Source organism: Petaurus breviceps, unplaced genomic scaffold, assembly GCF_028583685.1.
Source record: "Petaurus breviceps papuanus isolate PSGF00001 unplaced genomic scaffold, PetGlider_PUasm1.0 90769, whole genome shotgun sequence".
Lineage (NCBI taxonomy): Eukaryota > Metazoa > Chordata > Mammalia > Diprotodontia > Petauridae > Petaurus > Petaurus breviceps.
This window is the reverse complement of record NW_027187341.1, coordinates 9,757,321-9,766,401: the sequence shown is the minus strand read 5'-3', so window position 1 is coordinate 9,766,401 and position 9,081 is coordinate 9,757,321. Positions and strand designations below refer to the sequence as shown.

At 39.0% G+C, this 9,081-nt stretch overlaps 2 pseudogenes; both read right to left on the bottom strand.

Moving 5' to 3' along the window:
* Positions 1-217: 217 nt before the first annotated feature.
* Positions 218-1,544, bottom strand: LOC138146717 (heat shock cognate 71 kDa protein pseudogene; annotated as a pseudogene).
* A 3,069-nt stretch (positions 1,545-4,613) lies between these two features.
* Positions 4,614-6,192, bottom strand: LOC138146716 (coatomer subunit zeta-1 pseudogene; annotated as a pseudogene).
* Between the last annotated feature and the right edge of the window lie 2,889 nt (positions 6,193-9,081).

Genomic DNA, 9,081 nt, shown 5'->3' with positions numbered 1-9,081 from the left:
ATATTTGTAATCTCTATAGGCATTGTGAATATGGCATTGCTGATACAGATGGTGATCTTGTTCTCCTTGCCTGTGCTTTTATCCACAGTAGAAACATTGAGGATGCCATTTGCACCAATGTCAAATGTTACTTCAATCTGAGGAACACTCCTGAGCGCTGGGGTCATTCTTGTGAGCTCAAATTTACCAAGCAGGTTGTTATCCTTTGTCAATGCTTCTAAACCTCATAAACCTGAATAAGCATGCCAGGCTGGCTGGCTGAATAGGTGGTAAAGGTCTGTGTCTGCATGGTGGGGATGGTGGTATTACATTTGAGCAGAATGGTCATAACTCTACCAGCACTTTTAATACCAAGGGAAAGAGGAGTGACATCCAACAACAGCAAGTCCTGCACATTCTCAGATTTATCTCCAGACAAAATGGCAGCCTGGACAACTGCACCATAAGCAACAGCCTCATCAGGATTGATACTGTTGTTGATTTCCTTGCCACTGAAGAAGTCTTGCAGAAGCTTCTGGATTTTGAGGATTCAGGTGGAACCACCCACCAGGATGATGTCATGAATCTGAGATTTATCTAGTTTGATATATCTTAAGGTCTTCTCCACAGGATCCAGTGTGCCACAGACAAGATCAGCACTCAACTCTTCTAAATGGGCTCAGGTATTTGATGTGCATAAGTCAATACCTTCATAAAGGAAGTCAATCTCAATATTGGCCTGAGTACTGGAAGAGAGGGTACGCTTTGCACGTCACAAGCAGTGTGAAGATGGCGAACAGCCCTCTTGTTCTCACTGATGTCCTTCTTGTGCTTTCACTTGAACTCAGCAATGAAATGGTTGACCATTCGATTGTCAGAATCATCCCCACCCAAGTGGGTGACCCCAGCTGTGGACTTGACGTCAAAGATGCCATCTTCAATGGTAAGACTGGAGACATCGAAAGTACCACCTACAAGGTCAAAGATCAACACATTTCTCTCAGCGCCAACCTTTTTGTCTAAGCCATAAGCAATAGCAGCTGCAGTTGGTTCACTGATGATTTGGAGCACATTGAGACCAGCTATGGTTCCAGCATCTTTGGTGGCCTGATGTTGGGAATCGTTGAAATAGGCTGGTACTGTGAATGAAGCATTTGTGACCGTCTTCCCAAGATAAACTTCAGCAATTTCTTTCATCTTGGTTAAGACCATAGAAGATATTTCTTCTGGATAGAAACTTTTGGTCTCCCCTTTGTACTCCACTTGGACCTTAGACCTGCCTGCGTCATTCACCACCGTAAAAGGCCAATGCTTCATGTCTGACTGTACAACTGCTTCATCAAATCTGTGACCAATCAGATGTTCATGTTGGTAGGGTTCATTGCAATTCGATTCTTTGCAGCATCACTGATTAAACGTTCTGTGTTGGTGAAGACAACGTAGCTTGGGGGTGGTCCTGTATCCTTGGTTATTAACAATGACCTCCACTTTTCCATGTTGGAAGACTCCCACACACAGGAGTAAGTGGTTCCAAGATCAATGCCAACTGCAGGTCCCTTCGACATGGTTGCTGGGGAGTCGGGGGTCATAGCTGACCACTTTGTAGAAAGAAGGGCTGCTGCTGCACTGTGTAATTCATGCTTTATTTTAATGTTTTTGCCATTTGCTTCATTTCTTCCACAGTACTCTTCACTTCTGTATATTTGTGTTCCCAGTTACCCTTTTTTTTTTCCTTTCATGAGACTCACCACCGAAAATAATCCATTATGTCTGGAAGATAGTCTTTAGGATAGTGGATTAATAAATACTAATAAATAGTAAGTTCTTTATGAATGGTTATTGATCTGTGAACTTTTAATTTGCCTTTGTTATTGTTAGTAAATTAGAGCATTCTTTCACATGGTTATTAATAATTTCCCCTCCTTATTTTGAGAATTTTTGTTTATATTCTTTGATTATATATCTATTGCTATATAGTCTTTTGACATATATAGCTTTTGACCTTCTATAATATGTGCATATATATTCATACATATATATACATATACATGTATATAAACATATATGTATCCATAGGAATATTTGTGTTACTTCTCTGTCTTCAATATCATCCCTAATCTATTTACTCCAAAGATTTTTCCCCATTTGACCACTTTCTTTCTAATTCTAGATTAAATAATTTATTTTGTACAGAAGGTTTTCATTTCACGTAAGGCAATTTATGTTTATTGTCTTGTATTTGCTTTTATCCTTTGGTCTAGACTATATCTTCTGCCCATCGGTATGAAAGGTACATAATGTGGAGAAAGCAGCATATTAAAATTGTTTATAAGTCTACAAATTTAGAAGCTAAATGATGTAGTGCAAAATTTAGGTATTTAGAGTTCAGAACTCCTTGCTGGGAATCTCAGTTTCACTGATTTGTAGCTATGTGACTTTGGGTTAATTAATTGACCTTGGTCTTATAATATTTAAAATAGAGGAGTTGAATTGGATGATTTCTAAGGTCTGACATTCTATGACTTTATACTTACTGTTGTTCAGTTATTTTTCAGTTGTGTTCGACTCTTCTTGACCTCATTTGGAGCTTCCTTAGTAGAGCTCCTAGAATGATTTTTCACTTCCTTCTTCAGCTCAGTTTACAGATGAGGAACTGAGATGAACAGGACTAAGTAACTTGCCCAGGAAGTATCTAGAAAGTATCTAAGGCCAGATTTGAACTCAGAAAGAGGAGTCTCTTTGAGACTCTCTGGGGTGTGTACTCTTTTTACTGTACCACCTAGTTGCCTATAACTCTAGGAATTTGTAAACTGGAACCCATCAACTTTTTTTTTTGGTAACTAGATTTCAATAAAATTGATATCTATTACAATCCCATATATTTTATTTTATGCATTTAAATCCATTATTCTGAGAAGGGGTCAGCTGGCTTTATTTGGCCACTAAGGGGATTTATGACCCCCAAAAGAACCCTCATGCTTAAATAATGCATATGAATTAGATACTTGAAGAATCTACATTGATTCTTTCTAACCATTCAGTGAAGTTAGCTGCTTTTGGAAAGGTTTTTTTGCTTATTTGTCTTTGTTTTTATCAACCAATGTAAGCATTTAGCTAAATTTTGCTTCTGGAGGTGTCAGAACTCATGTATCCACACACAAAAAGTAAAACTTTCATCAGAAATTGAAATTAACTGAAACTGAAGACACACTGTGCATTATTAGTTCTGATTTGCACTAGAATGGCCCTAATGTGCTGTTTTATATATTCCACAGGATGAAAGTGTATCTTGCTATTTCACACAGGAACTTGAAGTAAACATAGTGGATTTTTAGTGGCCTCAATTCCTTTTTAATAACCACTGTATCATCACAGTGTCATATTCCTATGACTATTAAGAGACTGCAAGATCATCTGGCCTGCCTTCATGATGGTAAAGTTTTGTCTTCTTTTTTCATAAAAAAAAGATGCTTTATTCTCAGTCTTGTGCAGAGTTAGTGTGCTTGGGTGGCTGCCCTTCATGTATTTCCCATAAGCCTTCCCCTCTCCCCAAGGCTTTCTCCAGCTCTTCTTTTCTGCTTGGAATATAGCAAATTGGGGGTGGGCAGCAGTGAATGTTTCAGCCTTAGGACAATGGCACAAGAGGGAATAGAGTTCTGTTTCTTAAGGGGAGCCAATGGCACACAGTTGAGAAGCAAGGTCACATCAAAGGGTGGTGGTCGATCTTCTACCTTCCCAGGGAACCTCAAAGCTCAGTGATTTAACTGAAGGTGACTGTATTTGACAGAAGCTTCACAATGGATTAACAAAGCTCCAAACCAGCCCCCTCTAGCATCCCTAAAGAGAAATCTTCCCCTTATCCCTAGTTGAGCCACAAGGTTAATCCTAATTTTTTTCTCACTGACTTTAACCCCTCCCCCCCACACCCAGAAAAGAATCCTATATCCTGCTGCCCAGCAGTCCTGAGGAAAGGACAGCAAGATGAAGAAATCAGGATCTATAGTCACAAGGCTGAAGCATTTATCTCAAATGTGCAGGGCCATGATGGGGTCTGAAGGAACCCAGACGACAAGATACATAAATCTAGCCCCCACCCAGATTCTAAGCAAAAGAGCCTGGAGGCTGAGCTTTCTCATCTAGGAGACTGGCTCTGTCCCAGAACTGGGAAATGTGGTGTACAAGACCCCATTTGTGGAGGATGGAGATTTACTGGAGATTGACAAGGGGACAGAGACTGCCAAGATCCAGTCTCTCCCAGGCCACAGACCAGTTTGGGCCTCTAAATTATGCCCAGAATTGGGGTTACAAAGAATTATAGTGAAAAACTGAGGAAAAGCAGTGCCCATCTCTACTGCCACCCTCCTCTCCCAACCCCCATCCTATCCCATCCCAGTTAGAGCTTTCAGCAGCGGTCTTGCCTTCCTCTCTCTAAACTGCTTTTCTCTAGAAGGCAGGGGGTGGTAAGCAGGAATAAGAGGAAATATATGAGAGACTGATAAAATCTGGGGTTCTCTGGACAGAACTATTCCTCTTCTCCCTCCCTGTATTGGGATGAGGGTCAGGGCACATGCAAGGTGAGAACAGAAAAGAAAAACAGAATATTCTTCCTAAAGCCTTGATCTGGGGGCATTATCCTAGGGCCCCTGTTCTGTTCCCAGCTCTGCTAAGGTCTGGGTCACTTCCAAAAACATCACTGCTTGAAAAATAGGAGAGATGAGAAAGCTGGGAAGGACATGACCCCTTTCATTGTTCAATCCTAGTTTTTGGTCTTCAGGATAATTTTGGGAAGAGGAGAAAAAGAAGAGAGAAGGCAAAGAACAGTAGTGAGAAAAATAAAAGGCCCTTAGTACCCTGAAGTGGCCCTGAGACCACCAGTGCAGTACAAGAGGGATGAGGATGGGAGGGATGGGGGCATCACAATAGACTAATGGCTTGGGGAGGGATGATTGGAACAGGGGGGGTAATGGAGTCTTCACACAAGCAGCGACCACTTGTGCTGACTGCAATACCTGAGACACAGTCTGCTCTATAAGGGGGACATCTTCACCCTATAATGCTATCCTGTGTATCACTTGCTGGGGAGTCACTCTCTAGAATCACCCCTCCATCTATGATCTCATTTACAGCCAGGAAGAGTCCTTCCATGTTCTCTAGCAAGGCTTGTTTCTCCACATTCTTCCTTAGCATCTGACTCAAAGAGTCAAAGAGGCAGTTCAGAACAGCCATTAGCACCAGTTTCGTTTTCTTAGGACCTGCCAATCATGTAGAAGTAGAGGTTGTTGTTGCCTTTGTACAGCACAGTCAGGCTTTGCAAGAGGGCAATCTCACCATCAGGCTGGTGGGTCTTGTTGAAAATGTTCTCAGGGAATGAGACAACCTTACTCTCATTAAATTTGGCATAGGGAGGGAATGACACACACACTAAATTGGATATCTTGCCCTACAAGAGAGTAGGGGGGAAGGGGATGAGAGGGAGGATGACGGAGGGGAGGGCAGGTTGGAGAGGAGGGTAGTTAGAAGCACACACTTTTGAAAAGGGACAGGGACAAAGTAGAGAATAGAACAAGTGGGGGTGGGATAGGATGGAGGGAAATATGTTCAGTCTTTCACAATATATTCACTATGGAAATGTTTTGCATATGTACTACATACATACAACCTATGTACTGTATATGTACAACCACACATGTACAAACTATATTGAATTGCTTATCTTCCCAGTAAGGATGGGTGATGAGGGAGGAAGGGAAAGAATCTGGAATTCAAAGTTTTAAAATCAGATGTTTAAAAAAAAATATATATATAATTATTATTATTCTACATGCAACTGGGAAATAAGATATACAGGCACTGGTACATAGAGATCCATCTTTCCCTACTGGAAAGTTGGAGGGGGGATTGGGGAGAATATGGGAGAGAGGAGATTGGAGGAGGGGGAATATACTGGGATTACTGTCCTAGGGTGGTGGGTAGAGGAAAGATGGGGAGAAAATTTGTAACTCAAAATCTTGTGGAAATTACTGATGTAAACTAAAAATAAACAAAATTTAATTAAAAAAGAAAAGAAAATGTTCTTCTCAAAAGCCTTCTCCTCTTTGATGCTGGGGTAGGTGTCATCATAGTACTTGGCAAAGATGGGTCAACTCCATCATTGTCCAGGATCTGGAGGGCTTTGACTGTGTGCAGAGAAGTTTCCAGGATTACCGCTTCCATCTTGCCCTGCAATTGGTGCCTACTATAAAGTATTATTACTTCTCTTGTACAGAGAGGCTAAATGATTTGCTGAAACAACACAGCTAATTTGTTGTGGAAGGGGGATAGAACTCAGATCGCTGTACTCCTAGTGACGTATTCTATCACACCAATTACCATTTCATTGATTATTATTTTGTAGACATAGACTTAGGGCTAATTATCCTTTAGTAGAATTGAAGTATTAATTCTTCTCAAAGTACCCCACTGAATTACCAAATATGAGTGATATAAAAGAAAAATCAGGCTTAATATTTCTGCCTAAAACTCCACAATCACAGAGTGCTAAAACAATTGCTGATGAATTTTTTTTATAAATCTTTTTTATAATTAGAAATTGAGGGTATGTCCATCAATTGGGTAATGGTTTAACACCTATCTATCTAATCTATCTATCTATCTATCTATCTATCTATCTATCTATCTATCTATCTACCTGTCTGTCTGTCTGTCTATGTATACATACATACACACACTCAACCATATATAGATACATCTAGCTATATCTGTATCTATGTCAATATCAATATCTATATCTATATATTTCTTCCAACTATCCTAGTACTGAGAAAAGTCTCATGAGTTACAAATATCATCCATCCATGTAGGAATGTAAGCAGTTCAACTGTAATAAGTCCCTTATGATTTCTCTTTCCTGTTTACATGTTAATGCTTATCTTCATTCTTGTATTTGAAGTCAGATTTTCTATTCAGCTCTGGTCTTTTCATCAAGAATGGTTGAAAGTCTTCCATTTCATTGCATGTTCATATTTTCCCCTGAAGTATCATACTCAGTTTTGCTGGGTTCTTGGTTTTAATACTAATTCTTCTAACCTTTGGAATATCATATTCCAAGCCCTTCAATCCCTTAATGTATAAGCTGCCAGATCTTGTGTTATCCTGATTGTATTTCCATTATATTCGAATATTTTCTTTCTGACTGATTGCAATATTTTCTCCCTGACCTTGGAATTCTGAAATTTGGCTACAACCTTCCTAAGAGTTTTCTTTTTGGGATTTCTTTCAAGAGGCAATTGGTGGATTCTTTCAATTTCTATTTCCCGCTGTGGTTCTAGAATATCAAGGCAGATTTCCTCGATCATTTCTTGAAAGATGATGTCTAGACCCTTATTTTATTATGACTTTTGGGTAGTCCAATAATTTTTAAATTATCTCTCCTGGATCTATTTTCTAGGTCAGTGGTTTTTCCAGAGAGATATTTCACATTGTTTTCTATTTTTTTCCCATTCTTTTGGTTCTGTTTTATAATTTCTTGATTTCTCATAAAGTCAGCATTCTCATAAATGCTCCATTTCAATTTTGAAGGAATCATTTTCTTCAGCGAACTTTTGGACCTCCTTTTCCATTTGACGAATACTGCTTTTTTAAGGCATTCTTCTTCTCATTGGCTTTTGTAGCAGCAAGTACCCTAGCATCCCCAGGATGGCTGCCAAAACAGGTTCTTAGATCTGCTTTTCTAAAGGAAAGCAGCTCAAAATGTGTTAACAATCTTGCTTTAATCAAACATATGTCATCTACCTAATTCAGGAGAAAAAGTTCAGCACCCCAAACTTCAGAGAATACAAACAAGTTACAAGCAGAAATTACAAGAAGACAGAGAAACAGATCAAGCAAACAGGCTTCCAACTGTCTGACCATTACATCCATACCTAGTCACAGTTACCAGAGAGGGAAGCACCAACATCTGGGTTTTCAATGCTGGGGGGGCTCGATGGCTGCCCAGAGACTCGTGTGATCAAATCACAGAACACTTCTCAAAGTGAGCCCCAAAACAAAATCTCACATCAGGGTATATATAGCCTTCTCCTGGCTCAGAGAATGTAACCACCCTCTTGACCCACTGCCCAATCACAGAGCACCAAGGTGTGGGTATTCTTGAAAACCAAACCTCCAGCCACAGGCTCTACATGTACTTAAGCCTATCAAAGGGCCTAGGGGCAGGAAAGATCTTAAATTCTCATTACTATAACAGCTTTTTGGACCTTTATTTTCTTCAGTAGTTTTGGGGTCTCTTTTAGCAAGTTATTGACTCATTTTTCATGATAATCTTGTATCACTCTCATTTATCTTCCCAATTTTTCTCCTACTTCTCTTACTTGATTTTGAAAATCCTCTATGAGCTCTTGCATGGCCTGCAACCAATTCATATTTTTCTTGGAGGTTTTTGATGTAGGAGCCTTGACTTTGTTGTCTTCTTCTGCTTCTATATTTTGATCTTCTTTGTCACTAAAGTAAGATTTTGTAGTCTGAGGTTTTTGGTTTTTGGGGTTTTTTTTTGCACTGTCTGCCTATCTTCTCAGCCAAATACTTGATTTTCTAACTCTTTGTCAATGTAGGACTCTGCTTCCAGTGGGAAAGGGGGTGAAAGTGGGGGTAAGAGTTATCTCCTTTGATCAAGACAATGATCCAAGAAAATTACAGAGGATTCATGATGAAAAAAAAAATGCTATCCAACTTCAGAGAGAGAGCTGATGAATTCTGAATACAGACTGAAGTATACTTTTAAAATATTTATTCTTTTTTTAAATTTTTATTTATATTTTCTTTTGTAACTAGGCTAATATAGAAATATATTTTTGTATGACTTCACAAATATAATAGCTAATATGTTGCTTGACTTCTTAAGGGGTAGGTGAGAAGTGATATGGAGGGTGAGAATTTAGAACTCTAAATTTAAAAAAAAGCTAACATTTTACAAATATTTTGGAAAAATTTAACAAAATAAAATATTAAAAATAAACACATTTTTAGAAATTAACTTTGTGCAATTTTAAATTTATATCACTGTACTATTAGGGAGAAAACATTTTTAAGGACAGACCACTGACT